Genomic DNA, 22,371 nt, shown 5'->3' on the forward strand with positions numbered 1-22,371 from the left:
TCGCTAATGAAGACTCACAAAACTGTTTCAAAGACCAGGGAATAATCGCAGCGTTCGGCTGAAGACAGAATCAAAACGGGTGTGGGCAGACACCGGATACAAGATGTTAGCAGCGGAAACGCAGGAAAATGTCATGCAGTGAAAACCATACTTGAAACGTCCTGGCAGATTAAAACTGTCAGCCGAGCCGAGACTCGAACTCGGGACCTTTGCCTTTCACGGGCAAGTGCTCTACCATCTGAGCTACCCAAGCACGACTCTCGCCCCCTCCTCACAGCTTTACTTCTGCCAGTACCTCGTCTCCTACCTTCCAAACTTTACAGAAGCTCTCCTGCGAACGTTGCAGAACTAGCACTGCTAGAAGAAAGGATACTGCGGAGACATGGCTTAGCCACAGCCTGGGGGATGTTCCCAGAATGAGATTTTCACTCTGCAGCGGAGTGTGCGCTGATATGAAACTTCCTGACAGATTAAAACTGTGTGCCGGACCGAGACTCGAACTCGAGATCTTTGCCTTGGTCCCGAGTTCGAGTCTCGGTCCGGCACACAGTTTTAATCTGTTAGGAAGTTTCATATCAGCGCACACTCTGCTGCAGAGTGAAAATCTAATTCTAAATCTTTCCTTCCTCTGTTAGCAGATGAGCACACCAGCATGACACTAGCAATGAGAAAATAAATTATCATAAAAAAGTGACTGAAGTCTGGGCCGTGGTAAAAATTTGCGCAGTCGCCCTCCGTTTCTGGCGGTGGCGCCGCTGTGGCAGTCGCAGCTTTGGTGTCTCCCTCTGGTGGGAAAGGGGAAAGGTTGCCTGTTCATGTGGATTTAAGGGGCGCTATGAGATCGCCAGTCGGTCAGTTGGTCAGCCGGGTCAGTGTGGGGCAGTCAGTGTCTGTCTGTCGTCCGGAGTGCTAGTATGTGTTAGGCCGCCAGTCTGCTCCAGTTTGCTCAGGCAAAGGTCATTGGCGGTTTGATCTATCGGTTGGTCGGTCGCGCACTGAGACACGAGATGACTTGTCCGCCTCGAGCGTCGGCGCATGTGAGGTAGCCACGTGAGTCCAGTGGGCCGCGCCGTATAGCGAGGGGTAGTGGCTTCGCGGCCGACACGAGAGCAACAGGAGTCAACCCACCACATCGGTCTGGCCGGCGCGAGCTGCGACGCCGTGGGACGGGAGATCGGCGCGTCTTCCTGCGTCCGTTGAAGCGGCTGGCAGCGGACGGTCCGGGAGAGCGTTTTGGGGGTGCTGCGACAGGACTTCGCCAGACATCGTAGTTTATTAGAAGTAACTGATTCGTGGTATGTAATTTCATTTACTTGTTAAATTATGCTAGTTTTCTTGGTCAGTCTCTGGCCCCCAGATTGCTCGTCTGTCTCTCGTCCGCATTTTTTAGGCAGTTAGTGTCTGTCTGTCTGTCTGTCGGTCTGCCGTACGTTAATAGCTGCCTCTGTCATGTTTGTCGGATTCGGCGTTTACGAATTTATTGCTTGAAGTGTAACGGCCGAATTCCTGAAATATGTTTTTATCTTGCCTATCACCTTGAGAGGCGTTATATGTGTAATGCAGAGCATGTTTGTATATTTTATGTAAGACTGCACTTCGTGTTTTTTATTTATTTAAATGGTCATTTCAGTATATAAAGTGGGCACCTTTCCACCGTAAGAGGTTTTTTTTTTATATAAATCAAGTTGCACCTTCGGTGTCATGTTAATTTTTTTAATGTTAGTGTTTTGTAGGATTTCCATCCCTCCTATGGGGTGCATAGTTCATCTGCTTCTGTAAATTGTTAAAATTTTTAGTTTAAAGTAATCTGGTGTGTTGCAGATGTGCACCAGTGTAGTCTTTCAGAGGTTGTTGTGAGCGGTCGTGACTACGGCCGAGTCGAAAGGGAGCGGCAAGATTCTCAGCCCAAAAGCTCATACTGTCAAAATTTGTTCTTTCTACCTTTGAATAAATTGTAACTTGATATTTAGAGGCTGCTTTCTGATTATAATTTTAAATCTGTCTAAAAAAAAGGGGAGGGGGCTTTTAGGAATAAAATTTCCATTTGTTGAAAGAAATTTAATTTGTTTTCATCAGTTACCCACTGGCAACTACTTCAACGCTCACATAGTGTGATTAAATGTGTTAATGATCTTGATGAATCGCTAGTAAATAAAGTAAATTCTTAAGAAAAGGTTTTGAAAGGAAATTTACAGTTCAAAGGCACTTTTGCAAACATTTCTAGCAATGCATTTCGCACACTACATCAGGTCTGTTGAAGATGCGGCTAGGCAAACACGAGCGGTCGCCCAAGAAAGCCGCCTCTGTTGTGGGCGCTCGCGGTCAAAAGGGGCGGTCAGGCGTCGTGGCGCAGCGAAGGAGAAGTGAAAACGATGCCTTCAGAGGAATGGCCGTAATTAGGTTTGGCGTACCCTTAGGTACGGACATACAGTATATACGGCGCGGTGCTTCAGGGGAAATACCACCCAAAAATTTATTTTTATCCCACTTTGCCGATAACAACGAAATTTTAAAATCGTGCCTGTTATGTAAAGCTGTGACAGTATCCAAGTTCAGAACTTTACGAGTTTTGAATTTTTAATAGCATTTTAATAGTATTCTTGAAACCAACTTTTGGCACTCGCAGCACAATTTTCGCATGACAGATTTTGTAGGCACACTCCCAAGACATAGTTCAAAAGTGTATATATGAAGATAGTAACTGTTCTCGAAAGAACAGATACCATAGATCACTGTGCAGCTTCTCTAGAATAAATGGTAATCAATTGAAACCCTCAGCTGCCGACAGGTGTTGTTGATATACCTCCATGGAGACAGCTGAAAATGTATGCCCCGACCAGGACTCGAACCCGGGTCCTCCCCTATCGGCAGCTGAGGGTTTCAGTTGATTATCATTTATTCTAGAGAGGCTGCACGGTCATCGATGGTATCTCTTCTTTCGAGAACAGTTACTATCTTATTGATTGGCGACTCCATAGAGCTGTAAGCTTGTTGACACCAGTGCCTACCTATTTAAATTATATATTACAGCACTGAAGATGGTCACTAAGTGACCGAAAATCGATTTTGCGGTTAATAAAACAAAAAAATACGACCAATGCTGTCTCTCCTTCCAAGTAACTATCTTCATGTACATAGACTACTGGCCATTAAAATTGCTGCACCAAGAAGAAATGCAGATCATAAACGGGTATTCATTGGACAAATATATTATACCAGAACTGACATGTGATTATATTTTCACGCAATTTGGGTGCCATCCTGAGAAATCAGCACCTGGAACAAGCACCTCTGGCCGTAATAACGGCCTCGATACGCCTGGGGATTGAGTCAAACAGAGCTTGGATGGCGTGTACAGGTACAGCTGCCCATGCAGCTTCAACACCATACCACAGTTCATCAAGAGTAGTGATTGGCGTATTGTGAAGAGCCAGTCGCTCGGCCACCATTGACCAGACGTTTTCAATTGGTGAGAGATCTGGAGAATGTGCTGGCCAGGGCAGCAGTCGAACATTTTCTGTATCCAGAAAGGCCCGTACAGGACCTGCAACATGCGGTCGTGCATTATCCTGCTGAAATGTAGTGTTTCGCAGGAATCGAATGAAGGGTACAGCCACGGGTAGCAACACATCTGAAATGTAACGTCCACTGTTCAAAGTGCCGTCAATGTGAACAAGGGGTAGCCGAGACGTGTAACCAATGGCACCCCATACCATCACGCCAACTGATACGCCAGTATGGCGATGTGGAACACACGCTTCCAATATGCGTTCACCACGATGTCGCCAAACATGGATGCGACGATCATGATGCTTTAAACAGAACCTGGATTCATCCGAAAAAATGACGTTTTACCATTAGTGCACCCAGGTTCGTCGTCGAGTACACCATCGCAGGCGCTCCTGTCTGTGATGCAGCGTCAAGGGTAACTGCAGCCACGGTCTCCGAGCTGATAGTCCGTGCTGCTGCAAACGTCGTCGAACTGTTCGTGCAGATGGTTGTTGTCTTGTAAACGTCCCCATCTGTTGACTCAGGGATCGAGACGTGGCTGCACGATCCGTCACAGCCGTGCGGATAAGATGCCTGTCATCTCGACTGCTAGTGATACGAGGCCGTTGGGATCCAGCACGACGTTCCGTATTACCCCCCTGAACCCACCGATTCCATATTCTGCTAACAGTCATTGGATGTCGACCAACGCGAGCAGTAATCTCGCGATAGGCTACAATCCGACCTTTATCAAAGTCGGAAACGTGATGGTACGCATTTCTCCTCCTTACACGAGGCATCACAACAACGTTTCACCAGGCAGCGCCGGTCAACTGCTGTTTGTGTATGAGAAATCGCTTGGAAACTTTCGTCATGTCAGCACGTTGTAGGTGTCGCCACCGGCGCCAACCTTGTGAGAATGCTTTGAAAAGCTAATCATTTGCATATCACAGCATCTTCTTCCTGTCGGTTGAATTTCTCGTGTGTAGCACGTCATCTTCGTGGTGTAGCAATTTGAATGGCCAGTAGTGTAGTTAAAGGCTACCCGGCCATTGACCATCGTCTGTGCGAATGCGCACAGGTTGCCGGAAATTTTAGGGGAATCGTCACCTTAGGGCGCACGAGTAATGAGCGGATGGGCAAATATCTATTAGGAACATTACAAATGTAAATTGTCGACAGTTGGGAATGTGGGTCTCACGGGAGGCGTGCAAGGAAGGGGAAGTCCCTGCAGTCGCGCTATTCATCTGTGTCCTCGGTGGCTCAGATGGGTTAGCCGGCATGGTAGCTCAGTGTGTTCGGCCAGAGAGCTGGTTGGCCTCTGTAATAAAAAACTGAGTGGAAGGATCAACAAACGAACTTTAACGGATGTCATGTGACGTCCCCAACGACCAAACACAACAATCACCAAAAAAAAAAAGAAAAAAGATGGATAGAGCATCTGCCATGTAAGCAGGAGGTCCCGGGTTCGAGTCTCGGTCGGGGCCCACATTTTCAGCTGTCCCCATCGAAGTATATCAACAACACCTGTCGGCAGCTGAGGGTTTCAATTGATTATCATTTATAGTTCAAAAGTTCTGTGCATTCGTTTTATCAGAAATAATAATAATAATATTAATAATCCAAGATCCTATATGTGAGAATCAAGGAGCAATTAGAACAGGAGTTAGGGGAATATCAGGGAGGTTTCAGACCATGGAGAAGCTGTGCAGAGCAGATAATTAGTTTAAAATTGATTATGGCATACTACAAGAAACGGAACAAACCTCTGGCAATAACATTTGTAGATTTTAAGAAGGCATATGACTGTCTCCACAGACCTTCAGTATTAAAAATTTTAAGAATTCTAGGACTCCATCCAAAACTAATTAAAATAATACAACTCACTCTAACCAACACCAAATCAAAAGTGAAGTTTAGAGGAGAAATTTCGGAACCATTCCTCGTAAAAACAGGCTTAAGACAAGGTGACTGCCTATCACCATTCCTTTTCAACTGTGCACTGGAATACATAATGAGAGAATGGTACAAGGACAATCCAAAGAGGATAAGAATTGGAAGTGCAAAAGATGATATTAGCTTAAACTGCTTGGGATTCGCTGATCATCTTGCTCTCCTAGCCAACACCGTTCAAGAAGCCAGGCAACAAGTGAAATCACTACAAGAAATGGCAGAGAAAGTAGGCCTTAGAATATCATTTGAAAAAACGGAGATTATGCTAACTGATCCACCACTTGCAAACAAAATTACAATAGGAGAACAGGAAATCAAAATTGTTGATAAATTTAAATATTTAGGTGAAATAATAACATACAATCTAAATGAGAAGCCATCATGGCAAAATAGAATAAAAAAACTGAACTATGCAAATTACATTACCAAAACTACATACAACAAAAAAAGCCTATCTATAGATGCAAAATTAAAACACTATAAAACAGTTACACAACCAGAAATAACGTATGCAGCTGAAACTATCTTCAAAACAACTAATACAGCAGAAATTGACAGAATACGAAAAATAGAAAGAAGAATAATTAGGACATGTATAAATAAACAGTATAAAATAAATGGACATTGGAGAATAGCATCAAATGAAACAGTATATAAGAAAGTAGAACCAGTCATGAGCACAATCAGGAAGAAACGCATCTCATTCTTTGGACATCTGATGGGAACTCCAGAAAACAGAATTAGTAAAAAAATAATACAAAAATTGTGGAATAGCAAGAGCGACATTAAATGGATCACAGAAATTAAGGAAGATATAAAAGAACTTCAAATTACAGTAGATGACCTAAAAAACAAGACAGAGAAAACCAGAACACTGCAAGACCCGCAAACCAGACTACAAATGAAAATCAATAAAAGGAGTACAGGAAGAGTTGTCTCAGATGAAGAAAGAAAGAAAATATCTGAAAGAATGAAGAAATATTGGGCAGACAGAAGAGCAAAACACCTTTCATATAAGAATAGCCTCTAATAATTATATTACCTAAATATATTAAGTTATTGTCGAACCAAATTGTATCCATGTGTAACAACTTGTTTAGAACTTTGTATTTTTGACTACAGTGGTCCAATGAAGGCCATAAAATAAATAATAATAATTTGTTTACAGTGTTTATTTCAAATTTCAGCCTTAAATTTTCTTTGATTATCGGTACATAAACGAGATGATAAAATAAACAAATTACATTTTCGGTAATATTAATGCACAGAAGTACGCAAACATATCAACACTATTTGCTGGAAAAATTTCATTCAGATTGGTTACTATTTATTTTAAGAAAAGTTGACACTAAGCTTAGAACAACAAACATATCGTAAAACGGATTTTTTTTATCAAGAAATGAATGTGGCTACATGTCACATACCTTTTAAAACTCACCAGTACCCTTATTGCTTATAAGCGGCGCCTTATTTTAATTTCAAGATCACAGTAGCCTGAATTGTTTGAATAAAAACCTTCTCACAGTCTTCTTGAGGAGGTGTAGTGGTAATGATATCTGATCGTAAGCAAATGCCAATTTCCTTGGCGCTTGTTGACTGTACTGGACAGGACTTCATTCTCATCCCTAAATTCATATTTACATAGTCAAAAGGCAAAGGAACCGATTTCCAGCGGCCGAGCGCCATTTGTTTCTCTTCGGTTTTGCTGAAAATCTTGCAACTTGTTTTTCCCCGCTTTGAGTTTATGCCGAGTTCAATGTAAAGTTGATTCTGTTTGATGCTGATACAAATCAAAATTATCTTTGGCATCTTTCGGTGTCCGTATTTCAAACATTTCTTAAACGTTGTTGTAATTCGAATACAGCCAAATCGTTTTGGGACCTAAGAGTAAACACTCCAGAGATGTGAAATAGTCATTAAATTCTTTTCAAAAATTTGAACATTTAGAGTGAAGTCTCCCCATAAAATAGAGTGTAGCTCTTTTTAAAGGGATGAAAAGTATCATAATACTAAGGTTAGGAACTTCAAAGCAATCACACACATCAACATCAACGTATCAATGAAGGGAGAGTAGTCTATATGTTTATTATATGTAACAGAATCTTGATACCTTACTGATCTATTAACGTGCTTCAAAACTTTGAAGACGACGCAAAAACTCAGTTTACAACAACATTACAATAGCAAACACGCAAAAGCTTGTGGACACTTAGAAGGCGAACAACGAGTATCTGGTGGGGAGGAAGGAAAAACAAAAGAAGGAAGAAGAAACGCTTTTAAAGCAATATGACTGAAGAAAAGGTCCATCATACGGGAGCAGAGAAATAAACATATCAATAATTTACCCAACATTTTCTCTACGAAAATACTGTTTTTTGTGGAGGAACACTCAACGAATGAATCTGCTGTTTCTTCAATGAAATTTTAAAGACTTTAGAAGCATGTAGCTACAACTCTGTAGTTGTTTAGACTTATATGTACATGCTGCTTTTTTATGTAATGTATGTAATGAGGAGAACGAAAACCACCCACAGGAGCTCACTGGCACTTAAAAAATTGTTCCAGACTTTGATCCTTTAGTGGAAAGTAAAACAAGTAATATACAACCGTTCGCTCGACGAAAAATCCGTACCCAAAGACTGGAAAGTTGCACAGGTCACGCCAATATTCAGGAAAGGTAGCAGGAGTAATCTACTAAATTACAAGCCCATGTCATTAACGTCGATATGCAGCAGGATTTTGGAACACATCTTGTGTTCGAAACACAATGAATTACCCCAAAGAAAACAGTCTATTCACACACAGTGAACATGGATTTAGAAAACATCGTTCTTGTGAAACGCAACTAGCTCTTTACTCGCATGAAGTGCTGAGTGCTATTAACAAGGCATTTCAGATTGATTCGGTATTTCTGGATTCCCAGAGAGCTTTTGACACTGTACCACACAAGCGGCTTGTAGTGAAATTGCGTGCTTATGGAATATCGTCCCAGTTACGTGATTGGATTAGTGATTTCCAGTCAGAGAGGTCACAGTTCGTAGTAATTGAAGCATAGTCATCGAATAAAACAGAAGTGATTTATGGCGTTCCCCAAGGTAGTGTTATAGGCCCTATGCTGTTCCTTATCTATATAAACGATTTGGGAGACAATCTGAGCAGCCATCTTCGGTTGTTAGCAGATGACGCTGTCGTTTATCGACTAATAAAGTCATCAGAAGATCAAAATAAATTGCATAACGATTAGAAAAGATATCCGTATGGTGCGGAAATTGGCAATTGACCCTAAATAACAAAAAGTGTGAGGTCATCCACGTGAGTGCTAAAAGGGTTCCGTTAAACTTCAGTTACACGATAAATCACCAAATCTAAAAGCCGTAAATTCAACTAAATACCTAGGGAACAATTGACAGGAATGGGGGAAAGAAATACAGTAGAAGAAGAATGGGTAGCTCTGAGGGATGAAGTAGTGAAGGCAGCAGACGATCAAGTAGGTAAAAAGACGAGGGCTAATAGAAATCCTTGGATAACAGAAGAAATATTGAATTTAATTGATGAAAGGAGAAAATATAAAAATGCAGTAAATGAAGCAGGCAAAAAGGAATACAAACGTCTCAAAAATGAGATCGACAGGAAGTGCAAAATGGCTAAGCAGGGATGGCTAGAGGACAAATGTAAGGATGTCGAGGCTTGTCTTACTAGGGGTAAGATAGATACTGCCTACAGGAAAATTAAAGAGACCTTTGGAGAGAGGAGAATCACTTGCATGAATATCAAGAGCTCAGATGGCAACCCAGTTCTAAGCAAGGAAGGGAAGGCAGAAAGGTGGGAGGAGTATATAGAGGGTATATACAAGGGCAATGTACTTGAGGACAATATTATGGAAATGGAAGAGGATGTAGATGAAGACGAAATGGGAGATAAGATACTGCGTGAAGAGTTTGACAGAGCACTGAAAGACCTGAGTCGAAACAAGGCCCCGGGAGTAGACAACATTCCATTAGAACTACTGATGGCCTTGGGAGAGCCAGTCATGTCAAAACTCTACCATCTGGTGAGCAAGATGTATGAGACAGGCGAAAAACCCTCAGACTTCAAGAAGAATATAATAATTCCAATCCCAAAGAAAGCAGGTGTTGACAGATGTGAAAATTACCGAACTATCAGTCTAATATGTCACAGCTGCAAAATACTAACGCGAATTCTTTGCAGACGAATGGAAAAACTGATAGAAGCGGACCTCGGGGAAGATCAGTTTGGATTCCGCAGAAATGTTGGAACACGTGAGGCAATACTAACCTTACGACTTATCTTAGAAGAAAGATTAAGAAAAGGCAAACCTACGTTTCTAGCATTTGTAGACTTAGAGAAAGCTTTTGACAATGTTAACTGGAATACTCTCTTTCAAATTCTGAAGGTGGCAGGGGTAAAATACAGGGAGCGAAAGGCTATTTACAATTTGTACAGAAACCAGATGGCAGTTATAAGAGTCGAGGGGCATGAAAGGGAAGCAGTGGTTGGGAAAGGAGTGAGACAGGGTTGTAGCCTCTCCCCGATGTTATTCAATCTGTATATTGAGCAAGCAGTAAAGGAAACAAAAGAAAAATTCGGACTAGGTTTTAAAATTCATGGAGAAGAAGTAAAAACTTTGAGGTTCGCTGATGACATTGTAATTCTGTCAGAGTCAGCAAAGGACTTGGAAGAGCTGTTGAACGGAATGGGCAGTGTCTTGAAAGGAGGATATAAGATGAACATCAACAAAAGCAAAACGAGGATAATGGAATGTAGTCAAATTAAATCGGGTGATGCTGAGGGAATTAGATTAGGAAATGAGACACTTAAGGTAGTAAAGGAGTTTTGCTATTTAGGGAGTAAAATAACTGATGATGGTCGAAGTAGACGGGATATAAAATGTAGACTGGCAATGGCAAGGAAATCGTTTCTGAAGAAGAAAAATTTGTTAACATCGAGTATAGATTTAAGTGTCAGGAAGTCGTTTCTGAAAGTATTTGTATGGAGTGTAGCCATGTATGGAAGTGAAACGTGGACGATAACTAGTTTGGACAAGAAGAGAATAGATGCTTTCGAAATGTGGTGCTACAGAAGAATGCTGAAGATAAGGTGGGTAGATCACGTAACTAATCAGGAGGTATTGAATAGGATTGGGGAGAAGAGAAGTTTGTGGCACAACTTGAGTAGAAGAAGGGATCGGTTGGTAGGACATGTTTTGAGGCATCAAGGAATCACAAATTTAGCATTGGAGGGCAGCGTGGAGGGTAAAAATCGTAGAGGGAGACCAAGAGGTGAATACACTAAGCACATTCAGAAGGATGTAGGTTGCAGTAAGTACTGGGAGATGAAGAAGCTTGCACAGGATAGAGTAGCATGGAGAGCTGCATCAAACCAGTCTCAGGACTGAAGACCACAACAACAACAACCTAGGAATCACAATTACGAACAACTTAAATTGGAAGGAACACATAGAAAATGTTGTGGGGAAGGCTAACCAAAGGCTGCGTTTTGTTGGCAGGACACTTAGAAAATTTAATAGACCCACGAAGGAGACTCCCTACACTACGCTTGTCCGTCCTCTTTTAGAATACTGCTGCGCGGTGTGGGATCCTTACCAGATCGGACTGCCGGAGTACATCGAAAAAGTTCAGAGAAGGGCTGCACGTTTTGTATGTTCGTGAAATAGGGAAGACAGTGTCACTGAAATGATACAGGATTTGGGGTGGGCATCATTAAAACAAAGGTGTTTTTCGTTGTGGCGGAATCTTCTCACGAAATTGCAATCGCCAACTTTCTCCTCCGAATGCGAAAATATTATGTTGACAGCGACCTACAGAGGGAGAAACGATCACCGTGATAAAATAAGGGAAATCAGAGCTCGTATGGAAAGATATAGTCGTTCATTCTTTCCTCCTGTTATACGAGATTGGAATAATAGAGAACCGTGAAGGTGGCTCGATGAACCCTCTGCCAGGCACTTAAATATGATTTCTAGAGTATCTATGTAGATGCAGACGTAGATGAAATATTTGTCAGTTTAAATATCGTCCTAAAATGGCAATCATCTAAAGATGCATTAGTCATAAGAAATATTATGTTTCTTTCTTACACTATGTGATCAAAAGCATCTGGACACCTGACTGAAAACGAATTACAAGTTCCTGGCGCCCTCCATCGGTAATGCTGGAATTCAATACGGTGTTGGCGCATCCTTAGCCTTGATGACAGCTTCCACTCTCGCAGGGATACGTTCAGACAGGTGCTGGAAGGTTTCTTGGGGAATGGCAGCCCATTCTCCACGGAGTGCTGCACTGAGGAGAGGTATCGATGTCGGTCGGTGAGGCCTGGCACGAAGTCGGCGTTCTATAGGATACAGGAAAGGACTCTGTGCAGGCCAATCCATGTTATTGTCATACGAGGGCTATCCACAAAGTACATTACGTTTTGGAATTAAAAATAATTAAAGTATTGGAAATTTTTTATTATTATATACAGATGAAAGCCACACTTAAATATTACTTTTTTACATAGTTACCATTTAAATTAAGGCACTTATCGTAGCGATGGACGAGCTCGGAAATTCCCTCGTCGTAAAATTCGGCCACCTGCGCCTTCAACCACGTGGTTACCTCTTCTTGAAGCTGTGCGTCGTCATCAGCCAACCACTCCTTCATTGCTGGGAATAAGTGGAAGTCGCTCGGTGCCAGGTCGGGACTGTACGGCGGATGAGGAAACAACTCCCACTTAAAAGATTCGAGAACTTCACGAGTGGCATTTGTCGTGTGGGCCCGGGCGTTGTCGTGAATCGGCAAGATCTTTGAGCCCAACTTTCCCCTGCGCTTGTTTTGTATTGCTCTTCTGAGGTTGCGCAGAGTTTGGCAATACCTTTGAGAGTTTATTGTAGTGCCTCTTTCCAGGAAATCCACAAAAATCACACCTTTTCTGTTCCAAAAGACAGTCGCCATCACCTTCCTTGCCGACATTGTCTGCACGCATTTCTTGGGTTTTGGGGGGAATTTGTGTGCCCCCACTGCATTGACTGCAATTTTGTCTCGCAGTTCATATGCTTAACCCATGTTTCGTCACCAGTAACGATGCGATCGAGTAATGAGTTGCCATCTTTCTCGTAAGCGTCCAAAAACGTTAACGCTGCAGCCATTCGCTGATTTTTGTGAATGTCTGTCAAGATTTATGGTATCCATCTTGCATAAAACTTGTGGTAACCGAGCTTTTCGGTAATGATTTCGTGCAACAAACTTCGTGAAATTTGCGGAAAACTCATAGAGAGTTCCGTTATTGTGAAATCACGGTTTTCACGGACCGCGGCATCGACTTTTTCGACAAGTTCGTCAGTCACTATGCTGGGTCTTGCACTTCGCTCTTCGTCGTGAACGTTAGTTCGGCCATTTTTAAATTTTATGACCCATTGACGCACTCTACCTTCAGTGATTATGTTGTCCCCATACACTTCACAAAGCCGCCGATAGATTTCTATCGGTGTACAGTTTTTTGCAGTCAGAAACCTTATTACAGCACGCACTTCACACTTCGCGGCATTTTCAATTAACGCTGACATTTCAGACTGTCACAATAACTCAACGGAGTACAGCACGAACCTCTCACTAGCACGGCAGGATGCCGACTGAGCGGCGGAAAGCCATGACACCAAGATGGCCGCGCTAGCCCCGCCCCTAACGGACACAAACGAAAACGTAATGTACTTTGTGGATAGCCCTCGTATAAGCACTCTGCCACAGGCCGTGCATTATGAACAGGTGCTCGATCGTGTTGAAAGATGCAGTCGCCATCCCCAAATTTTGTGGGGCGGCGATAGGGTGAGTGGACTGCTGTGGCCTGTTGTGAACCACTGAGGGCTACGGCGGGGACGAAGCCTCTCCGTCGTTTCTAGGTCCAAGGATCGTATGAGAGGCGTTTGAGAAGTCCGTGCAAAAATAAAAACTACTTACATGTTTGAGGTAAACCTTTTCTATTTTTCGACATAGTCTCCTTTTAGACTTACACACTTCGTCCAACGCTGTTTTAATTTGTTGATCCCTTCCGAATAATAGGTACTGTCCAAGTCTGCAAAATAGCTATTAGTGGCTGCAATCACCTCCTCGTTTGAATAAAATCTTGTCCCGCCAGCCATTTCTTCAAATTGGAGAACAAATAGTAGTGCGACGGAGCCAAGTCTAGAGAATAGGGGGGATGTGAAACGAGTTGGAATCCTATTTCCATCAATTTTGTGACTACAAATGATGAGTTGTGTGCTGGTGTATTGTCGTGATGGAAAAGGACTTTTTTGTGGTCCAATCGCCGGCGTTTTTCTTGCACCTCGGTATTCAAAGGGTCCAATAAAGATGAATAATATGCACCAGTAATAGTTTTATCCTTTTCCAGATAGTCGATGAGGATTATCCTTTGCGAATCCCAAAAGACAGTCGCCATAACCTTCCCGGCCGAAGGAATGGTCTTCGCCTTTTTTGGTGCAGATTCTCCCCTGATAACCCATTGTTTAGATCGTTGTTTGGTCTCCGGAGTATAGCAATGTATCCATGTTTCATCCACAGTGACGAAACGACGCTTAAAGTCCTGCGGACTCTTCCTGAACAGCTGCAAACCATCCTTGCAACACTTCACACGATTCCGTTTTTGGTCAGGCGTGAGCAATCGCGGAACCCATCTTGCGGATAGCTTCTTCATGTCCAAATGTTTATGCAAAATATTATGTACCAGTACATTAGAGATGCCCACAGCACTAGCAATCTCACGTACCTTAACTCTTCTGTCATCCACCACCATATAACGAATTTTATCAATGATTTCTGGAATCGCAACCTCCACAGGGCGTCCAGAACGTTCACCATCACTTGTGCCCATATGGTCACTCCGAAAACTTTGAAACCACTTATAAACTGTTCTAATCGTAGGTGTAGAGTCACCGTAATGTTTATTAAGCTTCTCTTTAGTCTCCTGAGGCGTTTTGCCTGTCATAAAGTAATGTTTAATCACCACACGAAATTCTTTTTTGTCCATTTTTTGACAATCACTCGACTTCCTTGATTCACACGAATGCCAAACACAAAGAAATAGACCAATATGGCTGAGACTTGGTGTGCGTTCTTTCCAAAGATGCTACTTGTGGTGTCACCGCCAGACACCACACTTGCTAGAAGGTAGCCTTTAAATCGGCCGCGGTCCGGTAGTATACGTCGGACCCGCGTGTCGCCACTGTCAGTGATTGCAGACCGAGCGCCGCCACACGGCAGGTCTAGAGAGACTCCCTAGCACTCGCCCCAGTTGTACAGCCGACTTTGCTAGCGATGGTTCACTGACAAATTACGCTCTCATTTGCCGAGACGATAGTTAGCGTAGCCTTCAGCTACGTCATTTGCTACGACCTAGCAAGGCGCCATTATCATTTGCTATTAATCTTATGATGCATGTACCGTCAGACCGATGTTCACCAATTATGGATTAAAGTTATCCCAGAAGCTACGTACTTATTTTACTAGTCTGAACTCCTTTAACTGTTCCAGACCTCACGCCAGCCTGCGTGAGCTTAAACGCGTGTCTTTCGGCTTCACCTCGTAGTGGCTTGGCTGTCTTGCCAAGTCACAACACTACTAACTAAACGTGACCTTGATACGCGCCGGTGGTGCCATCACTCGGACTTTGCACGGACTTTTCAAACGATACACTGAGGTGACACAAGACGAGGGATACCACCTCATATCGTGTCTGACCTATTCTTAACCTGGCTTAGTGCAGCAACCCAACGTGGCATCGACTCAATGGGTCGTTGGAAATTCCCTGTAGAAATATTGAGCTATGCTGCCTCCATATGCGACCATAATTGCGAAGATGTTGTCTGTGCAGGATTTTGTGCACGAACTGACCTCTCGAGTACGGCACGTAAACGTCCAAATCATTCAAAAAAAAAATGGCTCCGAGCACTATGGGACTTAACATCTTAGGTCATCAGTCTCCTAGAACTTACAACTACTTAAACCTAACTAACCTAAGGACATCACACACATCCATGTCCGAGGCAGGATTCGAACCTGCGACCGTTGCAGTCGCGCGGTTCCGGACAGCAGCGCCTAGAACCGCTCGGCCACCGCGGCCGACCCAAATCATTCGCTTAAATTGTCCAGAATGTTCTTCGAACGAACCATGAACACGTATGGCCCAAATATCTTCAACATTTCGCGGCTCTGGCAGCAACTGTGTGAATATTAATTTTAATTTTAATAATCAACAGCCTCAGTTGCACCGTTTCCCTAGAATTTACCTAGGTTTCAGTCAGGATAAGCCAATCTTCTCCAGAATAACAGTAACTACCGTTTGTCCATAGTGGACATCGTGAAACTAAAACTACAAATCCTTAAATTATCGTCAGACTGTAAAAACTTATCTGGAACTGCCTCGGCCCCACCTCGCGACCCCGATTGCGGCAGCCGCGAGTGCTGGACTGGAACTCAAGTCTGACGATAATTTATGGATTTGTAGTTTTAGCGTGACGATGTCCACTATGGACAAACGGTAGTTACTGTTATTCTGAAGAAGGTTGGGTTATTCCGACTGAAACCTACGTAAATTCTAGGGAAACGGTGCAACTGAGGCTGTTGATTACTAAAATTAAAATTAACTTATGGCCCAGTCACATGGAGCATTTTCATCCATAAAAATTCCATAGTTGTTTGGGAACACGAAGCCCATGAATGGCTGTAAATGGTCTCCAGGTGGCTGAACATAAAGATTTCCAGTCAGTGATCGCTTCAGTTGGACCAGAGGGTCCAGTCCATTCCGTGTACACACAACTCAAACTGTGATTGAGACACCACCAGCTTGCATAGTTAACGCCTTATTGACAACTTGGGCCCAGGGCTTTGTGAGGTCTGCGCCACTCTCGAAGCCTACCATCACCATCTGAAATAGGGACTCATCTGACCAAACCACGATTTTCCAACGTCTAGAGTCCAAATGATATGGTCGCGAGACCAGGAGAAACGCTACAAGCTATGTCAAAATGTTAGCTAAGGCTCTTGCTCCGATCATCTGCTGCCATAACCCAATAACGGGCCGGCCGGAGTGGCCGAGCGGTTCTAGGCGCTACAGTCTGATACCGCGCGACCGCTACGGTCGCAGGTTCGATTCCCACCTCGGGCATGGATGTCTGTGTTGTCCATAGGTTAGTTAGGTTTAAGTAGTTCTAAGTTCTAGGGGACTGATGACCTCATATGTTAAGTCCCATAGTGCTGCGAGCCATTTGAACCTTTTTTTTTGTGGAGGCTAAGTGGAGAACAAATGTCGTATATCACAAAATATACTAAAGGTGACAAAAGTCACCCACGTGACTGCTACAGTCGCGGGTTCGAATCCTGGCTCGGGCATGGATGTGTGTGTTGTCCTTAGGTTAGTTAGGTTTAAGTAGTTCTAAGTTCTAGGGGACTGATGACCTCATATGTTAAGTCCCATAGTGCTGCGAGCCATTTGAACCTTTTTTTTTGTGGAGGCTAAGTGGAGAACAAATGTCGTATATCACAAAATATACTAAAGGTGACAAAAGTCACCCACGTGACTGCTACAGTCGCAGGTTCGTAGCCTGCCCCTGGCATGGATGTGTGTGACGTCCTTAGGATAGTTGACGTAGTTCTAAGTTCTAGGAGACTCAGAACCATTTGAACCATTTTTTTGTGCAGGCTAAGGATCAAACAAACGTCGCATATCACAAAATTACTAAATGTGCCAAAAGTCACCCACGTAACTACTCCGGTCGCGGGTTCGAATCCTGGCTCGGGCATGCATATGTGTGTTGTCCTTAGGTTAGTTAGGTCTAAGTAGTTCTAGGTTCTAGGGGACTGATGACCTCAAATGTTAACTCCCATAATGCTGTGAGCTATTTGAACCATTTTCCTTTTTTTTGTGGAGGCTGAGGGGAGAACAAATGTCGCATATCACAAAATATACTAAAGGTGGCAAAAGTCACCCACGTGACTGCTACAGTCCCAAGTTCGTAGCCCGCCCCTGGCATGTATGTGTGTGACGTCCTTACATTAGTTAGGTTTCAGTAGTTCTAAGTACTAGGAGACCCAGAACCATTTGAATAATTATTTTTGGGCTGTCTAAGGGGCAAACAAACATCGCATATCACAAAAGTCACCCACGTGACTGCTACAGTCGCAGGTTCGTAGCCTGCCTTGGGCATGGATGTGTGTGATGTCCTTAGGTTAGTTAGGTTTAAGTAGTTCTAAGTTCAAGGGGACTGATGACCACAGATGTTCCATAGTGCTGTGAGCCATTTGAACCATTTTCCTTTTTTTTGTGGAGGCTGAGGGGAGAACAAATGTCGCATATCACAAAATATACTAAAGGTGACAAAAGTCACCCACGTGACTGCTACAGTTGCAGATTCATAGCCTGCCTAGGGCATGGATGTGTGTGATGTCCTTAGGTTAGTTAGGTTTAAGTAGTTCTAAGTTCAAGGGGACTGATGACCACAGATGTTCCATAGTGCTGTGAGCCATTTGAACCATTTTCCTTTTTTTTGTGGAGGCTGAGGGGAGAACAAATGTCGCATATCACAAAATATACTAAAGGTGACAAAAGTCACCCACATGACTGCTACAGTTGCAGGTTCGTAGCCTGCCTCGGGCATGGATGTGTGTGATGTCCTTAGGTTAGTTAGGTTTAAGTAGTTCTAAGTTCTAGGGGACTGATGACCACACATGTTCCATAGTGCTGTGAGCCATTTGAACCATTTTCCTTTTTTTTGTGGAGGCTGAGGGGAGAACAAATGTCGCATATCACAAAATATACTAAAGGTGACAAAAGTCACCCACGTGACTGCTACAGTTGCAGGTTCGTAGCCTGCCTCGGGCATGGATGTGTGTGATGTCCTTAGGTTAGTTAGGTTTAAGTAGTTCTAAGTTCAAGGGGACTGATGACCACAGATGTTCCATAGTGCTGTGAGCCATTTGAACCATTTTCCTTTTTTTTGTGGAGGCTGAGGGGAGAACAAATGTCGCATATCACAAAATATACTAAAGGTGACAAAAGTCACCCACGTGACTGCTACAGTCGCAGGTTCGTAGCCTGCCTCGGGCATGGATGTGTGTGATGTCCTTAGGTTAGTTAGGTTTAAGTAGTTCTAAGTTCTAGGGGACAGATGACCACACATGTTCCATAGTGCTGTGAGCCATTTGAACCATTTTCCTTTTTTTTGTGGAGGCTGAGGGGAGAACAAATGTCGCATATCACAAAATATACTAAAGGTGACAAAAGTCACCCACGTGACTGCTACAGTTGCAGGTTCGTAGCCTGCCTCGGGCATGGATGTGTGTGATGTCCTTAGGTTAGTTAGGTTTAAGTAGTTCTAAGTTCAAGGGGACTGATGACCACAGATGTTCCATAGTGCTGTGAGCCATTTGAACCATTTTCCTTCTTTTTGTGGAGGCTGAGGGGAGAACAAATGTCGCATATCACAAAATATACTAAAGGTGACAAAAGTCACCCACGTGACTGCTACAGTTGCAGGTTCGTAGCCTGCCTCGGGCATGGATGTGTGTGATGTCCTTAGGTTAGTTAGGTTTAAGTAGTTCTAAGTTCAAGGGGACTGATGACCACAGATGTTCCATAGTGCTGTGAGCCATTTGAACCATTTTCCTTTTTTTTGTGGAGGCTGAGGGGAGAACAAATGTCGCATATCACAAAATATACTAAAGGTGACAAAAGTCACCCACGTGACTGCTACAGTTGCAGGTTCGTAGCCTGCCTCGGGCATGGATGTGTGTGATGTCCTTAGGTTAGTTAGGTTTAAGTAGTTCTAAGTTCAAGGGGACTGATGACCACAGATGTTCCATAGTGCTGTGAGCCATTTGAACCATTTTCCTTTTTTTTGTGGAGGCTGAGGGGAGAACAAATGTCGCATATCACAAAATATACTAAAGGTGACAAAAGTCACCCACGTGACTGCTACAGTCGCAGGTTCGTAGCCTGCCTCGGGCATGGATGTGTGTGATGTCCTTAGGTTAGTTAGGTTTAAGTAGTTCTAAGTTCTAGGGGACTGATGACCACAGATGTTCCATAGTGCTGTGAGCCATTTGAACCATTTTCCTTTTTTTTGTGGAGGCTGAGGGGAGAACAAATGTCGCATATCACAAAATATACTAAAGGTGACAAAAGTCACCCACGTGACTGCTACAGTCGCAGGTTCGTAGCCTGCCTCGGGCATGGATGTGTGTGATGTCCTTAGGTTAGTTAGGTTTAAGTAGTTCTAAGTTCTAGGGGACTGATGACCACAGATGTTCCATAGTGCTGTGAGCCATTTGAACCATTTTCCTTTTTTTTGTGGAGGCTGAGGGGAGAACAAATGTCGCATATCACAAAATATACTAAAGGTGACAAAAGTCACCCACGTGACTGCTACAGTCGCAGGTTCGTAGCCTGCCTCGGGCATGGATGTGTGTGATGTCCTTAGGTTAGTTAGGTTTAAGTAGTTCTAAGTTCAAGGGGACTGATGACCACAGATGTTCCATAGTGCTGTGAGAAATTTGAACCATTTTCCTTTTTTTTGTGGAGGCTGAGGGGAGAACAAATGTCGCATATCACAAAATATACTAAAGGTGACAAAAGTCACCCACGTGACTGCTACAGTCGCAGGTTCGTAGCCTGCCTCGGGCATGGATGTGTGTGATGTCCTTAGGTTAGTTAGGTTTAAGTAGTTCTAAGTTCTAGGGGACTGATGACCACAGATGTTCCATAGTGCTGTGAGCCATTTGAACCATTTTCCTTTTTTTTGTGGAGGCTGAGGGGAGAACAAATGTCGCATATCACAAAATATACTAAAGGTGACAAAAGTCACCCACGTGACTGCTACAGTCGCAGGTTCGTAGCCTGCCTCGGGCATGGATGTGTGTGATGTCCTTAGGTTAGTTAGGTTTAAGTAGTTCTAAGTTCTAGGGGACTGATGACCACAGATGTTCCATAGTGCTGTGAGCCATTTGAACCATTTTCCTTTTTTTTGTGGAGGCTGAGGGGAGAACAAATGTCGCATATCACAAAATATACTAAAGGTGACAAAAGTCACCCACGTGACTGCTACAGTCGCAGGTTCGTAGCCTGCCTCGGGCATGGATGTGTGTGATGTCCTTAGGTTAGTTAGGTTTAAGTAGTTCTAAGTTCTAGGGGACTGATGACCACAGATGTTCCATAGTGCTGTGAGCCATTTGAACCATTTTCCTTTTTTTTGTGGAGGCTGAGGGGAGAACAAATGTCGCATATCACAAAATATACTAAAGGTGACAAAAGTCACCCACGTGACTGCTACAGTCGCAGGTTCGTAGCCTGCCTCGGGCATGGATGTGTGTGATGTCCTTAGGTTAGTTAGGTTTAAGTAGTTCTAAGTTCTAGGGGACTGATGACCACAGATGTTCCATAGTGCTGTGAGCCATTTGAACCATTTTCCTTTTTTTTGTGGAGGCTGAGGGGAGAACAAATGTCGCATATCACAAAATATACTAAAGGTGACAAAAGTCACCCACGTGACTGCTACAGTCGCAGGTTCGTAGCCTGCCTCGGGCATGGATGTGTGTGATGTCCTTAGGTTAGTTAGGTTTAAGTAGTTCTAAGTTCTAGGGGACTGATGACCACAGATGTTCCATAGTGCTGTGAGCCATTTGAACCATTTTCCTTTTTTTTGTGGAGGCTGAGGGGAGAACAAATGTCGCATATCACAAAATATACTAAAGGTGACAAAAGTCACCCACGTGACTGCTACAGTCGCAGGTTCGTAGCCTGCCTCGGGCATGGATGTGTGTGATGTCCTTAGGTTAGTTAGGTTTAAGTAGTTCTAAGTTCTAGGGGACTGATGACCACAGATGTTCCATAGTGCTGTGAGCCATTTGAACCATTTTCCTTTTTTTTGTGGAGGCTGAGGGGAGAACAAATGTCGCATATCACAAAAAATACTAAAGGTGACAAAAGTCACCCACGTGACTGCTACAGTCGCAGGTTCGTAGCCTGCCTCGGCATGGATGTGTGTGATGTCCTTAGGTTAGTTAGGTTTAAGTAGTTCTAAGTTCAAGGGGACTGATGACCACAGATGTTCCATAGTGCTGTGAGCCATTTGAACCATTTTCCTTTTTTTTGTGGAGGCTGAGGGGAGAACAAATGTCGCATATCACAAAATATACTAAAGGTGACAAAAGTCACCCACGTGACTGCTACAGTTGCAGGTTCGTAGCCTGCCTCGGGCATGGATGTGTGTGATGTCCTTAGGTTAGTTAGGTTTAAGTAGTTCTAAGTTCAAGGGGACTGATGACCACAGATGTTCCATAGTGCTGTGAGCCATTTGAACCATTTTCCTTTTTTTTGTGGAGGCTGAGGGGAGAACAAATGTCGCATATCACAAAATATACTAAAGGTGACAAAAGTCACCCACGTGACTGCTACAGTTGCAGGTTTGTAGCCTGCCTCGGGCATGGATGTGTGTGATGTCCTTAGGTTAGTTAGGTTTAAGTAGTTCTAAGTTCTAGGGGACTGATGACCACAGATGTTCCATAGTGCTGTGAGCCATTTGAACCATTTTCCTTTTTTTTGTGGAGGCTGAGGGGAGAACAAATGTCGCATATCACAAAATATACTAAAGGTGACAAAAGTCACCCACGTGACTGCTACAGTTGCAGGTTCGTAGCCTGCCTCGGGCATGGATGTGTGTGATGTCCTTAGGTTAGTTAGGTTTAAGTAGTTCTAAGTTCAAGGGGACTGATGACCACAGATGTTCCATAGTGCTGTGAGCCATTTGAACCATTTTCCTTTTTTTTGTGGAGGCTGAGGGGAGAACAAATGTCGCATATCACAAAATATACTAAAGGTGACAAAAGTCACCCACGTGACTGCTACAGTTGCAGGTTCGTA

Source organism: Schistocerca piceifrons, chromosome 11 (genome assembly GCF_021461385.2).
Source record: "Schistocerca piceifrons isolate TAMUIC-IGC-003096 chromosome 11, iqSchPice1.1, whole genome shotgun sequence".
In the NCBI taxonomy this organism is placed as follows: domain Eukaryota; kingdom Metazoa; phylum Arthropoda; class Insecta; order Orthoptera; family Acrididae; genus Schistocerca; species Schistocerca piceifrons.